Below are 12,590 nucleotides of genomic sequence, written 5' to 3'. Positions count from 1 at the left end.
ATAAATAGGAACCAGTGAACTTATAAAAAAAAAAACTAAAATATACAATGGCCCACATATGCCCGACCATTGCCCTCACAATTCATCCGCATAGACTCTCAGAGACAAGTAAGTCTTATAAATAAAAATCTAGTTTTTGACACTACGAGAACCAGCTTTGCATTGCTGCATCAGTGCCACAAGTAATTATGTTGAAGGCGCTATTGGATACCTTCGCTTGAAAAGTTTATATTTAATACCTGAATGTAGCACATATACGGAAGAGTAAAGAATTATACATACGTACTTATTTTATTCAAAGGACATAAGCACAATTGCCATAAATATAGAATAATAGATAGATTGGCAATCAAGTGGTTTAAGTAAAGCCTAAAAATATTGGTTGAGTGCTTTCTTCAAGTTATCGTTAGTCTGGTTACTTGTAATGTTTCTAGATTTTGGTCATAGAACATTAAAAACATTTTACAAAATATCTTTGTTGTCAAAATAGTTTTGTTGTTAAAATTTGCGTTTGATACTTACGGGGCCACTACAGGCCACTTGTGGCCGTGTTTTGGACTTATACTACATCTGCACCACATTGCCAACCTATCAAACTGTAGTGGGATCCTAAATCTCTGACCACATCATAACTCCTAAACAATATATTTAACAAATAAATTAGAACAGAACATTTAAGGCCTTTCAAAACATAATAGCAGCATGTTGCTGGTATGATTCTTGCTCATCCAATGCGGCAAAGTCTGTCCAAAGCCTTGCATTATGTAGTAGCAAGCTTACAAACTGTGTACGCTTGCTCCGTGCCTCACAAGCATAAAAGCGTAAAGTTGTGTTTCGTAAACACATCTTAACTATCCACACTACATAGTCTATGTACACTGATTAATCTATATAAATAAAAGTGAATTGTTGTTCGTTAGTCTGATTAAAACTCGAGAACGGCTGGGCCGATTGAGCTGATTTTGGTTTTAAAATGTTTGTAGAGGTCTAGGGAAGGTTTGAACGATACGAAGTTCGCGGGATCAGCTAGTAAAGAATAAATATGTTTTAAATGTTTGTATAATTTGAAAAAAATCCTTCAATTTTGGAAAACATTCTCCAGTAAGTTACATAGGCTATATTCCGGTAACGGAAGTAATTCTCCCTAGGGACGCAGGTGAAACTGCGGGAAAATAGCAAGTAATATATGACTAGACGCTCATCTACAATAGCCAAGCACAATATTATATCAGTAGTTACGAAGATGACTCAAATTGTTAAAGTTCCTATCAGTTATATGAACGCATTATGCATGTGAGAGAATTCATGCCATGAAAATAATTCTGCACTGTGCATAATGTGCGTACAAAGTGCTTTACCTAAGAGGTTAAAAAGGTTCTAGGTTATCAGCAATCTTAGAATCGAAAACTTATAAGTAAACCCGTCCTTTTTAAATTGTAAAACTGTCTTACTAGGTACTTATTTATGAACGGCAGGCGTTTGTGTACAATCCCTTATTATTGCAGAAAGATTGCGCAACGGCGCATGTATAAATTGGTGGACACAAAAACCTACGTAATAAAGCTTATAAAAACACAAAGATGTAGGTATAATGAATGAAATTAATGATTGTTTTCATTTTTTTTATGTTAGCAAGGTTTTGCTTCCGAATAAAAACATCTATACATACCTTTATACGATTTCTTGCTGTAGAAGCAAAAGTTACAAAAACTCAGCCAACTTAAATCAAGTTCAATATCGAGTAGCAATATCATTTATTTTCGTATGAAATTAACGCAACCCTAAATATGGGTATGTAAAATATGTAATCTACATATTTATTTTAGTTATTAATTACTTACTGAATGTATTTTTATTCAAGAAGTGTTGCTGGTTTTTTTTTTGAACTTGATTCATAAAATATTCACGGAAAATATTATACGGAATCAGGAATGTATCATCCCTAATGAAAAATCTAGTTTTAAATACTTTTTGAATGGTCTTACTTTATAACCCTTACAACATAAGTTATGCCATTTACAACATAACTTATATTATTTAAGTGAACTGACAAGAAATAGTATAGTATATTTCAAACTTGTGAAGAGCTCACGAGGACAGTATTGTCTCTGCAAATTGCTGTACCTGTAACAAAAAAAAAATCACATAAGTATCATATAAGAATCATATCAATCTTATTACAGACATAGGTATTGAATTATGACTTCCATTGTTCAAACAAACCAACAATTTTTAAATTGAACCAAAATATAATGATAATAACATGTTAGGCAATACCCACATACCGAGATCGAGTTATTTTGTAAGTAAACAGAATCTCTTTTGACCATGAAGGTTGTACTTTCTATAGATCGCTGGAGTGTTGCAAAGACAAGTATGTCGCAGAAAAACCTCGTTACTCAGGGGGATGAAAGTTTCGCGACAGCTCTGATGAAACTTGCTGAGTTTATTTCATAATAACTTGCATTTTATGAAGACTAACTGTACTTTACAAAAATATTTTACATAAAAATATACTCAAGTAAGTACCTGCGTATTTTTTTTTTTTGGATCACAGAAAGTAAAACATCATCATACGTCATGCGCGTGAATCTTTCATTATCTGTGGACCATAGACAATAATTTACATCGACAATACACAACAAAGCAAGTTATTTTATTTGATCAAAATAAAATAATTATATTCTTCATTTGTGTTCTTCGTATGTGCGTGCGCGAAAATACATATTCAGCATTTGCTGCGACCTCAACTACAGAAATTGGTACCACAGCGCAGATTTTCAGAATACTCCTGGGTGTCGAGATGGCGCGAAAGCTCGGGCGTCCCGCCGCGCGCCGTTTTACTGAACTTTAATTAAGAAACTGGGAGGTGAGTATTAACTGTTATACCATTTTGTTTTGAATTTGTTAAAAATGTCCATGAGTGTGTATCGTACATGAGTGTAGTAATTCAGTGAACAAAATAGACTTACAGCTAAAACAAGTTAATAATAGCACGAGAACGCTAATTATCAGTAGGCCATGGTAGAGGTATCTTTTGTCTTGAACAATCTTCGCTAATTCTAAGGCTAGATCAATACTTTTCAAACCCGCATTGCAAGCACACAATATGTGTGAAATATAATATTACTCACAACATATTATCTAAGAACTTATAATAATACATGCTAATTATAATATTCAAAAGATACTAATGATATTAATATCTGTGAGTTAAACAGGATATATTTTTTGAGGGTCTTCAGTTTTTGTATTAAATCAACTTTGTTATTAATTACATACTTACGTTGCGACTAACGTTGTTTGTAAAAAAATATTCTTAATTATAAATGTGTTTTTAGGGTTCCGTGCCCAAAGGGTAAAACGGGACCCTATTGTTTTCGCTCATCTGTCCGTCCGTCCGTCCGTCCGTCCGTCTGTCACCACGCTGTATCTGATGAACCGTGATTGAAACCAGAGCTGAAATTTTCACAGATGATATATTATTGTTCCTATACAACAAACGTGATTTTTTGTCCGTTTTATAAATAATGGTACGGAACCCTTCGTACGCGAGTCCAACTCGCACTTGCCTGGTTTTTTAACATTAGCTTTTGCGCACGTCTACAGCCGTGTTTTAAGGCGTTATCTACAAAATCAAGGAATAAGGTTTTCCAACCAAAAGTTGTGATTTAATTTCAAATTACCCTTTGTTTAATTACCTCAGTGGTACCACAGGGTATGCTAACAAAAAATCATCAGTTTCCAATGGGTAGCTGTTCGTCTATAAAATACTGATGTTTTGTCTACCGTTAATTAAAATTCAGTGTTTAATTAAACTACCTACAGGGTAACTCAGGTACTAAAACAAAATCGGGTCAATAATCAACTTAAACAAAAAGACAGACGAAGTCACCTCTACTTCGTAAATAAAATGTTATTGATCTATCTATACTAATACTGAGAAAAATTATATTGTTTGTTTGTACGCAAAGGCTCTGAAAATAGGCACCTACTGAACCATTTGAAAAATTCTTTCACTGTTGGGATATCCCTACATACTAACACTGAAAAGAGAAAAAAAAGTTTGTTTGTAGTACCCAAAGGCTCTAAAACTACAGAACCGATTTGAAAAATTCTTTAACTGTTGGGAAGCTACGTTATCCCCGAGTAACATAGGCTAAATTTTATCTGAGAACGGGAAGTATTTTTCAAGTGAGGCGGGTGAAACCGCAGGTAAGAGCCAGTGGAGTATATTGTGTGACCATGGAAGTAGCCAGCTTACACGATGCTGGAACGGGCAACGTAACGACGCAAGCGCAACGCAGTCGTAGTTGGTACGTATTGTGGTACATACAGTCAGACCTATAGGTGAGATCAGTGATCATTTGGATTTTCATGACCACGTAAGTTATTATTTACTTTTAATTGATTTTTATTTAATTTAAAGCTAAGCTCAGTTGCTCTAAATAGTAGTTAAATTAATAATATGGCATCTTGTCACAGTGATTTTTACCGATTAAACTTATCGTGATCGGTGATAAGAGGAGGGCAATATTTACAGCTGATATTTTAACAGACAAATCTTTCGTTAACTGATGAAACTTAACCTGTAATTAAGAGATAAATAAGCGATACAAATGGAACCCATCACATAGCAATAGATTTAAATTAATTCTAAATATTAAGATTTCAGTCTAAATAAATTATCGAAAGAAAATCAAGATTAGTCACGTTATGAAACCTTGCCGGGTCTTACGCGACATTTTACAAATAGGTATAGGTATCAATATTTACCAGGTAGGTCAAAGATGACATTTGATCATTTATAAAATTAATCTTCAATGTAATATATTTACATTATTTACCTATTATTACCAACAGCAGCTAGTACCTAATAACACATGATATGAAGATATGGCAAGAATCAAAAATCATCTCAAAGATATAGGTCACAGTTTATGTGCCGGTCCTTTAAATATTGTATAACCGTTATCGCAACACATACAAGGCAATTTCGATACCTGTTCGTGTAATATCGTAAAAGCCTAAGGAAATGTGTAAGCCGAGACCAACATTTTCTGAGAAAGAACCATTTCTGCGTAATTCCCTATAACCCTGTAAAGTTGGAAACTTTCTTTGGCAAAACCTTGTAGAAAGCCGGTATTTAGTAATGGGCTGTTAATATCATACCGACTATATTTTGAGAAATATCTTAGTAATAAATGACTTATGAATCAGCTGTATAAGGTCAATAGGGAATTACTTTTATACATGCTACTCAATCCTAGTTCAGAAGCTGTTCACATACTGAAAACATGCTGCGCCGATCCCAACTTAAACTGTGATAAGGGATGATGCAGATTATATTAGCTGAAGAAGTCAATTAGAATACATTGATACACAGTACCCTGGCAATAATAAGTAAAACCGATACTATATTCATATTCATTTATTTGCATTCCATAATGTATGTTACAGGTGGTATACAAGGCTTAAAGCTTCAGTATAATTATGGACCCTGTTAGGACACAGCAACATATTAAAAAAAGAAATCATAGTAAGGAAAAAAAATTTAAGAACAAATGAATTTTACAAAAATAATGTATTTTGAAAATTTTATATATATTCAAAATAATTTATTTCGGATAACTCCATTTCGATAAGTATTAATAAGAAATAGAATAGTACTTTTCTATTTCTACATTAAAATTAAGTCAGAAACAAATTATGATGCCCGTAAGCATATTATAAGTCTACATAACTAAACCGAATGAATATATTAACCATTATCATGGTTATAAATAACACTAATAGACGTTAATGTCAGTTTGAATGAGTTAACAATAACATCAGTCTTATCTGTCAAGCGTTAACTAATAGTAAGTAGTAAATATGTTGTAAATAGGAATATTTATGTGTCTCTAGTAATTTCATTGAGAAGTTGTCTGAAAAGTTGATGGGTTAACCATTTTACACACATACATCCTACATCCTCCTCCTTATCCCAATTTTATTTGGGGTCGGCGCAGCATGTTTCATCTGCCGTCATCTCACAAATAACATTGTTTCTTACCGTATCTACTTTCACACAATCAATCCATCGTTTCTTTGGTCTTCCTCTTCCACTATATCCGTCCATATTCATTTCAATTATATATATTATTATTGTTGTTTATAGTTTACTGGTTATCTTTACAAGTGAATAATGCCAATGTTTGATTGATATATGTATATAGTTGCGTGTAATAATAAAGAATATCATAATTTAACTTGCGCAAGCACATCTTTTTATCCTTGAATGAAAATTGACAATTTACTGTGTGGTTTTGAGTTTTCGAATTCAGAATAAGGGAATCAGTTTTCCCGAAAATAATATATCCATTTAGTTTCACATTTTGTATGGGACGGGGACCAACTAATAGATTTCCGATAATTGGGAACTTCGAGAAGTTTATTTTAGCAGCTACCTAAAGCAAAGCTAAGCAAATCTTTTTCAATTGTCCCCGCCTAATACAAACAAAGGTTAGATTTAGATCTTACTTATCTATTTTTAACTCACTGTCTACTTTCTACAACCAAAAAGGTCACAGTTCTAAGCTCAAGAATAGAAAGAGAATGTAATAAATCAAATTACTGTCATTAATAAATAGCTTGACAATCTAAGGTTGGTAGTGATTAAACTCCTTGGTTACTGGCCACAGTTACTAGACTGGTATGTAACTTATTAATGAAAACAAACTAAAAAGTAGAAAATAAATAATAGTTTAAAAAAACTAAAAAACACGCTTTTTATAGAAAAACGAACTAAAAAATAGGAAATAAATTTTAATGAATTTAAATTAAGAAAACGGTGTTAAAAATTTCAATGAATATAAATTGATAATAGTGTGAATACAAAAAAAAATATTTAAAAAAAAGCGTGGGGTGCATGGTGTCAATAGTTATAAATATTTTATTGACAGATATGAGTACAGTGATTTTCATTTCGATAATATCTTAAAAAGCACCCCACGCTTTTTTTAAATATTTTTTTTTTGTATTCACACTATTATTAATTTATATTCATTGAAATTTTTAACACCGTTTTCTTAATTTAAATTCATTAAAATTTATTTCCTATTTTTAGTTCGTTTTTCTATAAAAGCGTGTTTTTAGTTTTTAAACTATTATTTATTTTCTACTTTTAGTTTGTTTTCAAACTATTATTTGTTTTGTAGAATTAAAATTCTCTTTAGTATACAAAAATTTGTCAATATTAGAGAAAACGGCTAAAGATAATTATTGGAAATAAAAATTAACATCGAGTCCTGCCTTATCGACTGTAGAGAAAAATTCTAGAAAATTTTAATTAATTTTCTTACCTTATCGACTATAGATGAAAATTATATAAATTACCAAAGATCATATTTTGCAAATTGAAAAGCCTAAAAGTCGGTGTCTAATGGATGTTACTAAGTTAATTTTGCCACCGACTTCTAGGCCGATGCACCTAAAATTAGTTTTTTTTTTGCTTTTTAGTGTTTTGGGAACTCGGTTTAATTTTTTTGTAAAAAGGTTATTTATTTAAAGCTTTTCAGTGATACGAATAGTTGTCACTATCCATACAAGTGGGAAGTTCTCATCAATACAAAGAATATAAGTCCAAACGAGGTATTTTAAATATTCAGTTGTCGAGTTCCCTTGACTTTCTCTGGTCTCCATCATCAGGTCTGCTCCAAACCTTCACTGTTGCATAGGTCTTGTCAATACAAATAATTTAAGCCCAAACACGAGGTAGTTTACATATTCAGTTGTCGAGTTCCCTCCATTTTCTTTGGTCTCCATCATCAGGTCAGCTCCAAACCTTCACTGTTGCAAAGGTCTTGTCAATACAAATAATTTAAGCCCAAACACGAGGTAGTTTACATATTCAGTTGTCGAGTTCCCTCGACCCTCTCTGGTCTCCATCATCAGGTCAGCTCCAAATCTTCACAGTTGAATAGTGCTTTTAGGCATACACCTAAGTGGCAAGTTTTTACCCTATGTATGCCTACAAGTTTTGAAGGCTGCCCTCGATTTCTCAGGGTTTCCATCATCAGATCCTGACCTGATGAATATGGGACCAACTGGCAGCTATTCCAAGTCGAACAAAAAAAGAATCACGTAAATCGGTCTATAAACCTCGGAGTAATCGATGTGTATGTGTAACCTCCTCCTTTTTGGGAAGTCGGTTAAAATGGAATAATTTTATCAAATTAGTGTATTGTCATCGGTCCTCAATAAATCTACAAAGTTTGAACGAAATCTGGCCGTTTAAAGTGGGTCAAAATCGCGCCCAAAGAAGTCGGTTACAAACAAACATACAAACATACAAACCTACAAACATACAGGTGAAGCTAATAAAAAGCGTGTAAAAATAAACCAAATAATCTAGAGCAGGCGCTTGGCCCTCGAATTTAATCTACACGTAGGTACCGTTCACTGGTTCAATGCAAATAATTTCGTAACTGCTAATTATCAATAACTACACTTTAACCATACGAGACTCGACCCTCGGGCTAGACGTTAGTGATTATTTAATGATGGGATTGTAATTTATAAAACAGTATCTAATTACCAAAGTAATTTTAAAAAGCTCAGTGCCATAAGCGTTAAGAGCGTGTACGCTCGGCGCGCGATGTCAACTTTAGGTAATACAACGCAAAAAACCGCGCAGACTAGCATCGCGGCTGTGTGCGTGCCTATCATACTTCACGTATAGTCACACAAACCATTTTGATCCTTTCGAGTGAAATTGGTAGAACAAAAAATATATTATTTAGTAAATAGTTAATAGCGGGAAAATAGTGTATGTCTATGGATGTCTAAAATATAAAAGCATGAAAATAAGTCGTTAATACTTACACTCTTTTGCAAAAAAAATCGGGCACCTATGAAAACTTTGGTTTTGAGGACTTTCTGTATATTACATACAATTTTCAACAGTACTAAATAGTCGACTGATGATTAATGACAATGTTAAGAGTTTCTGTATTTTAACCGATTTCAAAAAAAGAAAGGAGGAGGTTTCAATTAGATTGTTTTGTGATTGTTCTCAATTTGATTGTTCTCGATTTCTCAAAGACGCCTGGACCGATTTGAAAAATTGATTGTTTATATGAATGGTCCAGTCCATCCAGACCGAAAAATTGTGGTCAAATGACAACAATTGCCGGTAAGCCAAATATTAGTGAAGAGCTTGGGTTTACCATTGCAAATAAAGTTTTAAGTTATCTATCCTATATGCTTCAAAAGTTATTCGAGATCATAAGTAAAAATTTGGGTACATCCAAAATGAAAAAAAAAAATTATAGCTCGATTGGTAACAGACATCTGCAATAAGTGATTTCTAGCCTAAGGAGTCCGCCATATTGGATTTAGACTCGCGACACATTTTTTTTCGAGTTATTCATAGCAAGCCCTTTCATTTGATACCCATATCGTAGGAATGCATTAAAAACATTTTTTTCTCCATCTTGGGTATACCGCCATATTGGATATAGAATCATACATTCTCATTAAAACTGAACATTCAAACAAAATTTCAACTCAATCGATAAAAAAAATATGCTTCAAAATTGAGCTTTAAATAAAATAGTAATGTATCAAGATTTGTTGGTCGCGCTTGAAATGTACTCTATTCTCGGTATCCACGGCAGAGGTTATTCACCCTACACGATGTGACGGAGCGACACGTCCTCTTGTCCTCTCTCTGTGAAGCCTTGCGGCGGTCTGGTTTGAGTTCACTCGCGTGCAGCGTTTTATAGTAGTTTTTAAATAATTTATAAAAAAATAAAAACGAGAGATTAAATTATAATATAAAGTTTATGTTTTAAAGAAAGAGTTATATTACTATAGTAAATAATTGTTATATTAAATTAAGTAAGATAGATAGGTAAAAAAAGCTTTTGAAATTCACAATTTTTCACATTGTTAAAATATTTTTTTCTGAAAGATAAAGACCTAAATCAAAAAATGTTTTCAACTAACTATAGGCATGGGGATTTCGTCTATGAGTAAAAAAATAAATATGATTAGATTTGCCACTGTTTTCACATGAATTTAAGCTTCGAAATAGACGCTGAACGGGAATTTTATAAAACGTCTGTTACGTTATAGGGATTTTAAGTATTTAAACTACACAAATTGAAATTTATGTTCAATTAACTATATAGACAGTGAAATTACCTTGCGTTATTAAAAAATAACATAGTTATAGGATAAGTAGTTACTGAGAAACAGTGGTTTGAAAAGTTCCATTTTAGGCCAAATGGCGCGCGGTTGACGTACACGCTCTTAATAGCGAACAAGAGACGCGATATCTAAAAAAGGGTTGTGTTAACAATTAAACATTTTTTTTTTATAAATAGAGTAAAAAGGTTTTAATAAAAGAAAATTTCCGGCAATTTCAACAGTTATTTTTAGGCATTATTACGCTTGATGCAACATCTTATGTATTTCACAAACAAGCTTAAGTGTTTCGTCTGCAACATGACCCAAATTCTAATTGTGCTGAAGATTCGTTAATTCTGCAATTGCACTGTAGTCCACTAAACACCCCGAGGCGTCAATTCGTCTTAAATGTAATATCACATTACGCCCGATATCTAAAATATCTAACCGAACATAGACACTGCATGTATATTTCCCCAAGAAAGTTTGGAGCCGACAAATATTAAATCAAGGTACACTAACAGCACAGCATATGAAAATGTGAAATAAGTCCGTTGGCGATATTATTATATACCGATATGCATGCCTATTACAGGTGCACTCATATTACATAATATCTATCTTAAGACAATAATTGTCAAACGAAAACTTAAAATAACTAAATTAAGCTTTTCAAGATAAAATCAAAGGACGCATATGCATATGATATATAAAAACCAGTTATGTATGTACGGACAATTTTAAAATATACTTAATAAGTAATTAGTATTCTTTATTTTAGATGCTCTTTAGGCATTGTCATTTGTCACATATTCAAAAAATCAGCCTGTCTATCAGTTTTATGCGATCAAGGGTGTTGAAATCACGAATTTAATTTACTTGTGCTCGTAATTTTTAATTGTAGAACTACTTCCGATTCACATTCATAATATTGGTCTTCAGAATTTGTAGTCTTAATTACATAATAATAACTTGCCACTATCCAAGTGGGTGTGGTGATTGGCACATAAGGCTAGCCTTAAACCTGTAACCGAAAGGCGGGGAAAGAACTTTATGACTTCGTGAAACTTGCCCCGTTTCAAGGCAGGTTCCTAACCCACTAGGCCACCACCACGCCCGAGTTTACAGTTCGGATGCCAGATAAAATTATGATTAAAAGGAAAAAGCGCAACCTAACCTATAGAAAAACGTAATCGTATCGTACCGTAATGGAATGCTGTCAGTTAGAAGGGCACCCGATCTACTTCGATCGACACAAGTCTAAAATTAATGGCTTTTGAGCGAACATTAGCAAAATTTTGTAGTTCGTGACCAAATTATATATTGTCGTATTTATGGGATAATAATATGCAATTTGGTTTGGATACTGAAATGATCTAAAAGTACAAGTAGAGGATGAATTTATCAGCGGGGCCCACAAGGGCCAAGGCCTACCAAAAGAGTTACTGCGGCCCTGGTACATAAAACGTCTACGAAGGAACATGATGGGTTTTAGTCAGGTATGAATTTTGTGTTTAAGAAAGAAGTAAATTGATTTCTCTTTATATGGTTTGCGCTATAAATTGGTTACACTTGGCGCCTCTTGATATTTATCATGGCACAAAATAAATGACATAAATATGCAAAGTAATAATAATTAAATGTTTTTATGACTGTTATTACAAATTGTTTACATAGAGGCAGTACTTTTTGTGATCTATTCGTTAATTTATTTAAATGAATTGACGTATAAATAATAAAAAATGACGTCTAGATTGATAGAGACACATTTTTGTAGAGAAACGAATTTATTCATCTTCATTTAATTTTATAAAATGTAAAAGCCTCCAGCACCTTTTTGGTTCTTTGAGCGATATTTTATTGTTAACCTACTCTTTTAATAGGTTTTCTAAGACCACGTGCTTTTTCAAGGTGGTCTCCTTACATTTATAATTTTGTTTTCTTAAAACGATTAATTCAGAAAAGTTTTGATTTCAATGAACACCGAGAGCATTGAACTTTAATTACACCTGCCCAGAAACTCACGTGATACCGATAGCAAAAAGGACGTCTTAAAAGTAACCTACGCAATTAAATGTAAATTAAAAAAAAAAAAAAAAATACAGTGTGCAAAAAGTTTATATGTAGATGCTAAAAACTCGGTCCAAATTATTTATTTAAATTAGAGCCAACTGGAAGTAGGTAATAATTTCCATTAACTAATTTAAATAATCTACGTCTGCTTTATTTAACCTACTAATCGGCTTTGGCTGACTAGACACTGACCACTCTCAATGCTTCTCGTGTTGACACATTTAGCCTGCGCCCACGCTCATTCGTCCATTTGCGTTTTTATGACGTACCTACGGGTCAACGATATGGTTTTCCGTAGAAAACTAAAACATTGAGTGTACTCGCCGTAGTAAAGAAATGTTTCT

The 12,590-nt window shown here is 32.9% G+C and overlaps 1 protein-coding gene across 2 annotated transcripts in view; it reads right to left on the bottom strand.

Annotated features, from left to right (window-relative positions):
- Positions 1 to 12,590, bottom strand: part of Flo2 (Flotillin 2) — a 248,356-nt gene that overhangs the window by 212,855 nt on the left and 22,911 nt on the right. The window lies entirely within an intron of this gene.

The sequence above is a fragment of the Helicoverpa armigera genome, chromosome 22 (genome assembly GCF_030705265.1).
Source record: "Helicoverpa armigera isolate CAAS_96S chromosome 22, ASM3070526v1, whole genome shotgun sequence".
Lineage (NCBI taxonomy): Eukaryota > Metazoa > Arthropoda > Insecta > Lepidoptera > Noctuidae > Helicoverpa > Helicoverpa armigera.
This window is presented reverse-complemented; position numbering and strand designations above follow the sequence as displayed.